General features: G+C 43.8%; 1 protein-coding gene and 1 long non-coding RNA gene across 3 annotated transcripts in view; one reads left to right on the forward strand and one right to left on the reverse strand.

The window, feature by feature from the left end:
- Positions 1 to 12,811, forward strand: part of ERC2 (ELKS/RAB6-interacting/CAST family member 2) — a 1,140,662-nt gene that overhangs the window by 1,095,499 nt on the left and 32,352 nt on the right. The window lies entirely within an intron of this gene.
- The window catches only part of LOC138647595 (uncharacterized), a 358,128-nt gene that overhangs the window by 278,211 nt on the left and 67,106 nt on the right, over positions 1 to 12,811 (reverse strand). The gene's annotated exons all lie outside the window — the stretch shown is intronic.

Genomic DNA, 12,811 nt, shown 5'->3' on the forward strand with positions numbered 1-12,811 from the left:
CCCATGTTCAGCTGTAACACATTCAGCTATCAGTGGTTTGTTATGAATCTGTACTGTTATCTCTGCATTTGTATTTCAACAAGCAAACAGCTCTGGATAGTGAGAACGGTCATTATGGGTATCGATGGTGGTGGGATTTGAATGTGATTTTACAGAACTGATAATAGCTGCTCCCCTCCTGACGTGCTGCTAATTGCTCTATAGAAGTCAATGAGCTCAAGATGGCCAACTGGTATGTTAGGAGTTAACTCCTCTCCTAGAATGTAACTAGTGCATAAACCTTAGCCAGGCACTAATGGCTGAGCTCCATGAAAACGAGTTGTACACTGTGCAAGAGAAAAGCTCTAATTGCAGGAGAATGACAGCAGATAGAAAAAGCAAGTCGATGGTAGAGTTGCCCATTTTCATTCAATGTTACCGAGCAAAGCAGTTTCATAGCTTGGGCATACCTCTTTAAGTGGTTACATTTTCCTGCTGATAGGCTAGATCACTTATTGGTAAGTTAATGCTTTTGAATGTATTTCATGCTCTTCGGCTTTAATGTGGCTGCACCCTTTAAAAGTACACCTCTTCCGCTAATGTTCCCCTACACCCTCTACAAAATAATTCTAATTACATTTTTTTTGTCTACAATAAGTATGGCCAAGACAAGGGTAACATCTTTTTGTACACACTTTTGCTTTCCAATATGGCTGCAGAAATGTATTATTACTAAAGACCAAGAATTAGAAACCCATTTCAGAAACTGCATCCAGGACAATTCAGGACATGGCTCTTGGTTTCCAATAATATCTTGGATGCCGGAGAAATTCGAAGTCCTTAGCGGATGAAAAAAAAACCCCAAAACTTTGAATACTGTCCTTGACATGTACAAATCTTTCTGACTAGCTGAGGGGGCATTTCTCCTCCGAGAGAAGTCCGGTTTTAAATGCGGAGATCACAATCCTCTGGATGTGATTAGCATCGTCCGGACTCTCCGCTCCTTCTCTTCTATGCCTAGAAAGCAAATACATCGCGCGCATGTGCGAGACTTCAAATAAAGAAGAAAAGAGTCATAATTGAGATGCTGGGTACAGTTTCTGAAGCTCTAGATACAATGACAGGTTCCTTTTATATTCCTAGGTTCTAGCGCAAAATTGGTAATAGGTCTCACTCCCGATGTGCCATTTAGAATATTGGTGTGCTACTGTACCTCCTTCAGCTTCATATCTAGATATAAATTCATATAATTGTTGGTTCAAAATTCAAACCAAAGAGAAAAATTAAAATAGGTCTACGGAATTGTGATATGGGGTAACCATATGTACACCAGGTCCATATTAACGATAGCCAACGACCAGAATGGTGTGTTCTTCTCCAGGTTGCTCTCATGGTATATAGCATGGCAGCATGTTTTCATATTCGCAACTTTTGTTTTCTCAGTTGCAGAACATTATGTAATTAGTGTTTGGGTCTCATACTTCCCTTTAAAAGAAGTTTCCCATTCAAATTAAAAGGTCTGTTGTATTACCCAAACAGTAATTGTGCAGAGTTCTCGAAATCTCCCTCGGCTTGATTTAATTGTTAAACATTAATTTGCTGAGTAAAATGCTTCAAAGACCCATGGGGGCTGGAGGACAGCTGAAGGGAGAAAATATTAATAGGTGCTTAGAAGCAAAAACAGTCATTTGTTCTCTTTGTAGCCTGAAGTCGTGTTGGTCATGTGGAAAATAAATAGATTTTTTTTTTTTTAATTTTAAGAAAAGGAGTCTCATTCATTGAAAAATGAAATACAAATCTTCCTTAATGAAGCACAGAAAATCCAATTAAATATTTCTTATGTATGAATGTCTTTGATGTTTTAATTCTGCAAAACTTAATATACATAAAAGTTAACTCTACCCTAAACTAAAAACGGACTTACCTTATTATTTCATTAGACTTTGGATGGGGCCAAAGTTGGGACTGTGGATCTTAGATAGTGGTGGGTGTCAAAATCAAGTGAAGACACACAAGCCCACTCATGTAATATTAAAAAAAGTTGACATGGCTAGGTGTACACTGAATGTTTGGCCACTGTTTGGCACAGCCAGAATGAAGGCCTAGTAGAGCTAAGCAGGGCCGCGCTTAGTAACCCGATATTTACCCTGGTTACCATTGTAAAAGTTAAAAAAAAAAAAACCCAGTACATACTCACATTCTGATGTCTGTCACGTCCCCCGGCGTCCACAGGGTTAAAACTGCTTTCGGCAGGAACGCTGCTAATGCACGTGCTCTGGCCGAGAGCTTCCCTGCACTGACCGTGTCAGCGCCGGCCGTAAAGCAGAGCACAGCGGTGACGTCACCGCTGTTACTGCCGGCGCTGACACAGTCAGTGCAGGAAAGCTCTCAGCAGCAGTGCGTGCATTAGCAGCGCTCTTTCCGAAAGCAGTTTTAACCCTGTGGACGCCGGCAGGGGACGTGACAAACACTACATACTCACATTCTGATGTCTGTTTTTTTTTACTTTTACAATGGTAACCAGGGTAAATATCGGGTTACTAAGCGTGGCCCTGCACTTAGTAACCCGATGTTTACCCTGGTTACCCGGGTGCTGCAGGGGGACTTCGGCATCGTTGAAGACAGTTTCAACTATGCTGAAGTCGTTCCCCTGATCATTGGTCACTGGAGAGAGCTGTCTGTGTGACAGCTCCCCAGCGACCACACAACGACTTACCAACGATCACGGCCAGGTCGTATCGCTGGTCGTGATCGTTGGCAAGTCGTTTAGTGTGACTTAAGCTTTACTACCAACAGGGTTCACTATTCTACACGGTGTTCCAAATTATTATGCAAATTGGATTTAAGTGTCATAAAGATTTAATTGTTTTGTTTTTCAAATAAACTCAAGGATAGTATTGTGTCTCAGGGCTCAATGGATCACTGAAATCAATCTTAAACACATGATAATTAGTTTTCCAGGTGATTGTAATTAAAGGAAAACTACTTAAAAATGATGTTCCACATTATTAAGCAGGCCACAGTTTTCAAGTAACATGGGAAAGAAAAAGGATCTCTCTGCTGCCGAAAAGCATCAAATAGTTCAATGCCTTGTTCAAGGGATGAAAACATCAGATATTTCATGAAAACTTTAGCGTGATCATCGTACGGTTAAGAGATTTGTGGCCAAATCTAGGCACAGACATGTTCACGCTGATAAAGGCATAATGAGGAAGGTTTCTGCCAGACAAATTCATTGGATTAAGAGAGCAGCTGCCAAAATATCATTACAAAGCAGCAGTTATTTGAAGCTGCTGGTGCTTCTGGATTCCCTCGAACCTCAAGGTGTAGGATCCTTCAAAGGCTTGCTGTGGTGCATAAACCTACTATTCGGCCACTCCTAAACAGTGTTCACAAGCAGAAACAGTTGCAGTGGGCCCAGACATACATGAAGACTAATTTTCAAACAGTCTTTTTACTGATGAGTGACGAGCCACCCTGGACGGTCCAGATGGATGGAGTAGTGGATGTCCACCATGTCCCAACAAGGCTGCAACATCAGCAAGGAGGTAGAGGAGTCATGTTTTGGGCAGGAATCATGGGGAAACAGCTGGTAGGGCCATTTAAGGTTCCTGAAGGTGTGAAAATGACCTCTGCAAAGTATATAAAGTTTCTGACTGACAACTTTCTTCCATGGTATAAAAAGCAGAAACGTGCCTTCAGGAGCAAAATCATCTTCATGCATGACAATGCGCCATCTCATGCTGCAAAGAATACCTCTGAGTCATTGGCTGCTATGGGCATAAAAGGGGAGAAACTCATGGTGTGGCCACCATCTTTCCCTGACCTCAACCCTATAGAAAACCTTTGGAGTATCATCAAGCAAAAGATCTATGAGGGTGGGAGGCCGTTCACATCGAAACAGCGGCTCTGGGAGGCTATTCTGACTTCATGCAAAGAAATACAAGCAGAAACTCTCCAAAATCTCACAAGTTCAATGGATGCAAGAACTGTGAAGGTGATATCAAAGAAGGGTTCCTATGTTAACATGTAACTTGGCCTGTTAGGATTTTTTGGAGTTAAATAGTTTTTTTGCACAGTGAATGTGACCTCCTAATGCTGCAAATTCCACAAATGAGCATTTTCACTTCTTTAAAACAGGTCAAATGTTTAGAAATTCTACTGTGCCTAATAATTTGGAACAGTGCATTTTGAGTTTTTATTCATTTCAGAGATCATACTGTTATCATTGGGAGGTTTCTTCAATAAAATTTGATGTATAATCTAACGGGTGATGACTTTTATTAGACTGACTGTCATTTGCCCCCACCATTTAGGAAAATCCAAGAAAAATGTAATTTGCATAATAATTTGGAACATGGTGTATAGCAGTGTTCCCCAATTTCGGTCCTCAAGAGCCACCAACAGATCGTGTTTTCCGTATTTCCTTAGTATGGCCCAGGTGATGGAATTATTGCCTCTCTAGATGATGGAATTCTCACCTGGGCAATACTAAGGCAATCCTGAAAACATGACCTGTTGGTGGCTCTTTTGTGGACCGAACTTGGGGAACACTGGTGTATAGAGTGTAAGCTCTTATGGTTAGCAGGGTCCTCGGTTTTTTGTTTGTGCTCTTATGTTTAGCGGAGACCTCCCTTTTCTGCTTTTGCTGTTATGGTCAGTGGGGTCCTCTTTCTTTCTACTGTAGCGTATAAGCTCTTATGGTCAATAGGGTTCTCTCACTCTCCTATAGAGTATAAGCTCATATGGTCAGCAGGGTCCTTTCCTTGTCCATCTCCTTTAGACTGCAAGATCTTTTTGTCAAGAAGATTCTCTCTCTTTTTCTCCTCTTCTCTGCCATGTGTGTTTTCTGAGCAATTACAAGCTTCCCATATTAAGATTGCCGCAAATCAAATCTTTTGGGGGAAAATTTGGTGAAGCTAGCAAATTCAAGTGTTAAAAGATCTGTTCACTTCTCATCCATTCACCATAGGAACCTACTGTAGTGAAAAAAAAAAAAGTGTATACCACATGGAGTACGTTTCTTGGAAATATCCCTCTGCATAGGAAAGCGCAGTATACTGCACTTTCCTGTATACAGTAAAACAAACTATATGCAGATGCATGCCTGTCAGGTCAAGTCCAGAAGAAGACATTTTTGGCTTTTGCTGGTGAATGGGGGTCTAATGTATCATAGTATACATCTGGAAAAGTTCCTGACGTATACAGTAGGTGAAGTACACAGACACTCATGATTCTGTTGTTGGCTGTACCAGTACCAAGGGCTCCTTCCCTGTCCCTAGTGCTAGGGACAGGGAAGGAGCCCCTAACACTAGGGATGCCCCAGCTCGCACTGTTCTCCAGACTACTTCTGATTGAGAAGATGCCGGGGCCGCAAACCTTTCCTTAGCTCCTGAATCTGCCCTCAGTCTGTACCCTTCCCCTACCCGCGGAAAAGGGGAGTAGTACTGTACCACATTACACCAGAGTAACAAGATTGTACAAACAGGGAGCTCTCAACTGAGCAGATTAAAGGGAACCTGTCACCCCGAAAATCGCGGGTGAGGTAATCCCACCGGCATCAGGGGCTTATCTGCAGCATTCTGTAATGCTGTAGATAAGCCCCCGATGTTACCTGAAAAAGGAGAAAAAATATAGTTCTTACCGATAACGGTATTTCTCTGAGCCCATGACGGCACCACGGAGAGAGGGGTTCCGCCCACCAAGGACAGGAAACCTACGGATAAAAAGGCGGTACCACTCTCCTGCATCAGTTTGTTTATATAGATAATGATGGGAGACTACTAAGACATTTGTAAAATTTTTAACTGTTTAGCATAACAAGATACCGCGTGGCATTAAACTATAAATGGACTATGGCACTAATTCGAAGTGTGCACCCATAAGTGAAGGGAGGGAATGTACGGGTGCCGTCATGGGCTCAGAGAAATACAGTTATTGGTAAGAACTATATTTTTCTCTGACCGCCCATGACGGCACCACGGAGAGAATTGCATAGATAGTACATTCAGGGGGGGACCACCGCCTCCAGAACCCTTTTACCAAAAGTAAGGTCTGAAGAGGAGATTAGGTCCAATCTATAGTGCCTATAGAATGTGGATGGTGAGGACCAGGTAGCAGCTCTACATATCTGGTCTATGGAAGCTCCGGCCTTCTCCGCCCAGGAAGTTGCTACTGCCCTCGTTGAGTGAGCCTTAACCTCCCCGGGAACGGACATCCCACTTGCTGAATGATAGACTGATGGCGTCTGTGATCCATCTTGCTATGGTGGCTTTAGATGCTTTTTTCCCCTTCCGGGGACCCTGGAAACACACAAACAGAGAGGAATCCTCCCTACTCTCTCTAGTGACTTCTAGGTAATGTAAGAGACATCTTCTTACATCTAGTGTATGTAGTGTTTGTTCCTCCTTGTTCTTAGGGTTAGGACAGAAGGAGGGGAGAGATATCTCTTGAGACCTGTGAAATTTTGAAGCCACTTTCGGGAGATATGCTGGGTCTGTTTTTAGAACAACCCTGTCCTCTCGAAATTGTGTGTGAGGAGGGTTGGCTGAAAGAGCCTGTAAGTCGCTGACCCTACGGGCAGAAGTGAGGGCGACTAATAGAGCTGTTTTGAGGGATAGCGTTTTTATTGTAGATTCATGTAATGGTTCGAATGGAGGACTGGTCAGGGCTTTAAGGACCAAGTTTAAGTCCCATTGAGGAACCACTTTTACTGGCAGAGGCCTTGATCTTCCTGCTGCCCTAATGAATCTAGAGACCCACCTATTTGAAGCTAGGTCAAAATTAAATAGGGCTCCTAATGCTGCCACGTGAACTTTTAGGGTACTGGTAGCTAAACCCATATCCAACCCGTTTTGTAGGAACTCTAATATGGAATTGATGGGAATCTCTTTCCCTATTTTTGCACCTGAAAAGGACAGAAACTTTTTCCATATTTTGCCGTACTGTTTTGTTGTAACCGGCTTCCTACTTTTTAACAGAGTTGAGATTAACCCCGAAGAGAACCCTCTGTTTTCTAAAATTTTCCTCTCAAGAGCCAGGCTGTCAAGTGCAAGTTCTTGACTTGTGGATGACAGATTGGGCCCTGTGACAACAGATCCTGGAGGTCTGGTAATACCCAAGGGTCGGATATTGACATTTTCCTCATCCATGAGAACCAAGGTCTCTTCGGCCAGAACGGGGCAATTAAAATGACCAGCGCCCCGTCCTCCCGAATCTTCCTCAGCACTGCTGGAATCAGAATGAGGGGAGGAAAGGCATATACCAGATGGTGACCCCAAGGGATCAGGAACGCGTCCACAGCTACTGGGTTCCCCAGGGGAGATAGGGAGCAAAAGGAGGCTACTTTTTTGTTTAAATGGCTCACGAAGAGATCCATTTTGGGAACACCCCATTTTTTCGTGATCTGGGTAAATATCTCTGGATTTAGTTCGCATTCCCCCTGTTTTAGGCTGGATCGACTGAGGAAGTCTGCCTTGTAATTGTCTACCCCCTTAATGTGTAGACTTGTCAGGGATAGAAGGTTGTTCTCGGCTAATTGAAGGATTGAGTTGGCCACTTCCATTAGGCTTTTGGAACGGGTACCCCCCTGATGGTTTACATAAGACACTACCACCCGATTGTCCGACATCACCCTTACATGGTGAGATTGAAGGACTCCCGAGAATTCTTGAAGGGCAAATTTTACTGCCAGGAGTTCCTTCATATTGGAGGAATTGTTTGCAAGGGAAGGAGACCAACTGCCCTGAGCAACCAGGTCGTCCAGATGAGCCCCCCACCCTGAGGGGCTTGCGTCCGTGGTTAGGACCTTTGATATCGGGATTACCCATGGGACTCCCTGGGAAAGATTTTCCTGCAACGTCCACCAAGTCAGAGAGTGATTGGTGCGAGGAGATAATGTTAACCGCCCGTCTAAATGCTCTCCTAGGAGGATTTGCTCCGATAGTAGTTGCCATTGGAGATCTCTTGAATGTAGTTGAGCCCACCGGACCGCAGGGATGCAAGAGGTCATAGAGCCTAACAGGGACATGCCCTGATGGAGAGTTATAGAGGGGAGAGATTGTACTCTTAACGCTAAGCTCATTATCTTTTGTATTTTGCTCTCTGGGAGCCGGCATTCCATTTTCCTGGAGTCTAGAGTGAGACCTAGGTACTCCTGAACCTGAGAAGACACCAATCTGGATTTCTCTAGGTTTATTAGCCAGCCCAGGTCTTTTAGAGAATGAATCACTAAATCTAGCTGATTCTTGCAATGTTGCGGGGAGGAGCCTATCACCAGAAAATCGTCCAGATATGGTACGATCAGGGTGTTTTCTTCCCTGAGGTGAGCCATTACCTCCGCGACCAGCTTTGTAAAGACCCTCGGGGCTATTGCTAGGCCAAATGGTAGGGCTGTGAACTGGAAGTGGCTTAGGACTCCCTTGATGTGGATTGCCATTCTGAGGAATCTTTGGTGATCCTTGTGTATTGGGACGTGATAATATGCGTCCTTCAGGTCTAGGACCACCATGAAGCATTGAGGAAACAGCATTTTGATTGATGATTTTATCGTTTCCATCTTGAATGCCTGAACCTCTAGGTAATTGTTTAGGTTCCTCAAATTGATAATAGTCCTGAAGGAACCGTCTGCATGAAGCGCCCAAGCACCCGGCCGGAAGCCCCCCCGGCGCCTGCGCATACCGGCGCACAAGCGCACCGCGAGACCCCCTAGATCCCGGGCGTGCGCCGAACTTCCAAGATGGCGCCCGGGAAGCAGAATGGCGCTGCTGACCGGCACCCCCGGTCCTATGCAACCCTGTAGCGCTTTCTCTGCACGCCCGATGGCAGTGCAGCGTGCAGACTTATGCTCGTTTTGGGGAGGGTCGCGCTGCACCTCCCGCAACCACAGAGGGACCCCCCTGGATGTTGCCGCTGCTGCATCTTACCTGGGGAGGTGACCGCGAATTCCTTGTCACCTACCCCGCACACCCTGTCGGCTCACTGGCTCCCAGCGGTGGCGCTTCGGGTCACCACCCTAGCCGAGGCAGAGGGACCCCAGCTGCCTGAATCGGACTGGTTGGCCCCGGAATTCCAACGACGACTGGTAAGTCCGTAGGTCTCCCATCAAGGACAGGAAACCAACTGATGCAGGAGTGTGGTACCGCCTTTTTATCCGTAGGTTTCCTGTCCTTGGTGGGCGGATCCCCTCTCTCCGTGGTGCCGTCATGGGCGGTCAGAGAAAAGACGTTAGATTATACTCACCCAGGGGCGGTCCCGCTGCTGGTCAGGTCGGATGGGCGTCTCCGGTCCGCTCTGGCGCCTCCTATCTTCTTTCCATGATGTCCTCTTCTGATCTTCAGCCACGGCTCCGGCGCAGGCGTACTTTGCTCTGCCCTCTTGAGGGCAGAGGATAGTACTGCAGTGCGCAGGCGCCGGAAAGGTCAGAGGCCCGGCGCCTGCGCACTGCAGTACTATCCTCTGCCCTCAACAGGGCAGAGCAAAGTACGCCTGCGCCGGAGCCGTGGCTGAAGATCAGAAGAGGACGTCATGGAAAGAAGATAGGAGGCGCCGGAGCGGACCGGAGACGCCCATCCGACCTGACCAGCAGCGGGACCGCCCCTGGGTGAGTATAATCTAACGTCTTTTTCTCCTTTTTCAGGTAACATCGGGGGCTTATCTACAGCATTACAGAATGCTGCAGATAAGCCCCTGATGCCGGTGGGATTACCTCACCTGCGATTTTCGGGGTGACAGGTTCCCTTTAACACCTACTCTGCTGAAAAAAATCTGCATTGTTTAATATGAAGATGAAGTGCTTCTAAACAGTGCATGAGTAGAAGAAATCAGATGCTGCAGTCTTCTGGCTCCTCCCTGCGCTGACACAGTGCAGGGAAGCTGACGTCGGGGGCAGATACCGGAATGTAAGTATGTACTGTTTTTTTTTTTTTTTACTTTTATAATGGTAACCAGAGTAAACATCGGGTTACTAAGCGCGGCCCTGCGCTTAGTAACCAGATGTTTACCCTGGTTACAAGTTAAGACATCGCTGGATCGAACGTCACACACGCCGATTCAGCGATGTCAGCGGGTGATCCAGCGACGAAATAAGGTGCTGGCCTTCTAGCTCCGACCAGCTATGTCACAGCAGGATCCAGATAGCTGCTGCGTGTCAAACACAACGATATCGCTATCCAGGACGCTGCAACGTCACGGATCGCTATCGTTGTTAAGTTGTTCAGTGTGAAGGTACCTTTAGATTGTTGGGGTGATTTTTTTTTTGCTAATCACTAATCTGGATTGAAAGCTGCAGCCTTCATTCTCCTGCTTTCCCAGGGTGCTGAGCAGTGTCATTGATCACAGGTTTCCATACCGATTGTTCCTTGAAAGGGTGAGCTGGTATTTTTCAGCTTTCTGTTATTTTTTTTATTGAAGCCACAATAAAGAATTTTGCTTTCAATTCATTTTACTAGATTGAAACCCCTTTTTTCATAATTTATGATACATTGTTATAAGCCTCCTTCTGGGGTCATATGCGCTTATTCTATACTGAATTTAATTGTAAAACTCTGTGGAGTAAGCTCCCCGGTTGGTAATGGTGGTTTCATTAGCATTTCTCGCAAGTGTATGGCCTTCTTCGTAATTTCCTAACTACGTAGAACGATATAAGTGATTAGGTTTGGGATATTATTATATACTGTATTGTGCATTATATATTTTACATTTACCTATAATTAATAACCTTTCATTCTTCTATATCGACATTTCTCGTAAAATGCTCTGAAAGTCTGTTGGGAGCCATTTTTCTTTTGTTTTCTGTTGTTTTTACCCTAATGATAAGTAAACAGGTAGGGGAGGTGACAGGTCTTGTATTTACACTACTGGGGTGTCGGACAGATGTTCACCGAAATTGGTAAGTGTGTCGTGATCAATCATTGGGCTGGCCGTAGACATAATATTGTTGCCAGTGTATTCTGTTCATTTTGCCAGTATCTGCTAACAATGCGGACAGCCAACCTGTTCCCTAATGTTCTCCGATGACGGAACACAGATCAGGCAGGTTGAATATTTGTATCCACTGATCCTTTATTGCTTCCACAAAATAGGTGGTGTCGGATATGTTTGATAATAGCTTTTCTCACCCCATTCATAATATTATTAGTAGTTGTTGGGCCATTTTAATGGGGCGTTAGAAAATCTAGTCAACGGCTGAAGAGGAACTTAACTAAAGTATTTTTGAACCTGGGGGAAGCTGAAATGACTTCTGTCATAAGAAAAATCAAAGTTTTTTACTACGTGTATTTTTTTAAATTGTTGGCAATGTTTTTTTTTTGTCATATCAATATTAAAAAAAATAAATAAATAAAATTAAAAGCCTACAAGCCGCTAATCTCTTAGTATCTTGGGATATTTTAAGCCAAGACGGTAGGGGAAGGACAGACATCTCTACCTATGCTTTTTCCAAAGTGAATCCGAAACACACAAAGAAAACAACGATCTGTAGGCCCAAGATATGTTAAAAAAATATAACAAATTTTATTTTACATAAATACATAGTAGAGTAATCATACAGAGTTTCTAAAGCATGAACTCTTCTAGTATCAGAATTGATATCCCCAAAGTAGTAATAATATACCGGTGGTTCAAAACAGTATTATTTAGAACCAGTATCGCGTATGTGTCCATCTGGTCATACACAGGGACCAACCATAATACTTGGAATAAGGAAAGCCTAGATAGAGCTCAATAAGAGTAGTTATATATTTGTCTTACCTAGTGCACAACCAAAGACCATCGGGAAAGTAATAAGGGGACCTGCCAGTACCACCCACGTTACCCCGACGCGCGTTTCGGCACAGCCTTCGTCAGGGGGCATGTCTGAATCTAAAGTGCACGGTATAAAAACGAAGCCGGAACCAATAGGGGACAAACCCGGAAGTGACGTTTGTTGTCATAGTGACTAAATATACACCAAAGTATATAGGTTAAAAAGGTGAAAGGTGAATAATTCACTGCCAGAAATATCTGAAGCACCAAATCAACTTTGGGAACAAAGGATTTAAAAATATTACATATTCTGCTATATTTGGTAGTAATTGGGAGGAGATTAACACACTTGATCATTTGCCGATCCTACCAAAATCCGCAGGTTTACCCGACTTTTTTCTAATGTGTATGGCCAAGATAAAGTTTTCTTAAATCCCATGAAGAAAGAGCAACTCAGGAGCTGTTCATACTTCAAGACTTATTCAATCTGCGCATAATTTAGGCTTCAAACCGATTGCCATAGATACTTGTGTAAACTCACAGGGATGTACACACTGAGCCGTAACTCCCCATCAATCATACATATTGTTAGGGTAAAGCTAGCAGGCTATCCATTCATACCGGCTGTGCATATTTTTATAACCAGCACATGGCATGGTGTCAGTCTGAGAATGTCGGCGACTAATCTGTGAAATTTCTCTGCCGCATTGGACAGTTCCTAAATGACTGCACTGTGTGCCCCTTTTTTATGATTGATGAAAAATACATGTAGATATAGCAAAGCCAAGTTTACCAATTGGCACAATAGACGTCCCGGTAATCTATTGCTGTGTAAAGAAGGACACTCAAACAGCTATGTAAGAGTATAGAAAAATTTAATAGAATCACCTTTTTCAGAGTACTGATTATTACTCGAAAAAAAAAAAAAAACAAAGATCCATAATACATATAAAAAATTTCAATAATTTTTAACATTTAAAAATGTACAGAAATTAGTAGAAAATTATAATTAATTTTATTTTTGCTAGGATATACCGGATGACTATGAAAATTGGTTTTAAAGTGTAAGGATAATATTTACCAATAGATA

Source organism: Ranitomeya imitator, chromosome 8 (genome assembly GCF_032444005.1).
Source record: "Ranitomeya imitator isolate aRanImi1 chromosome 8, aRanImi1.pri, whole genome shotgun sequence".
Classification (NCBI taxonomy): domain Eukaryota; kingdom Metazoa; phylum Chordata; class Amphibia; order Anura; family Dendrobatidae; genus Ranitomeya; species Ranitomeya imitator.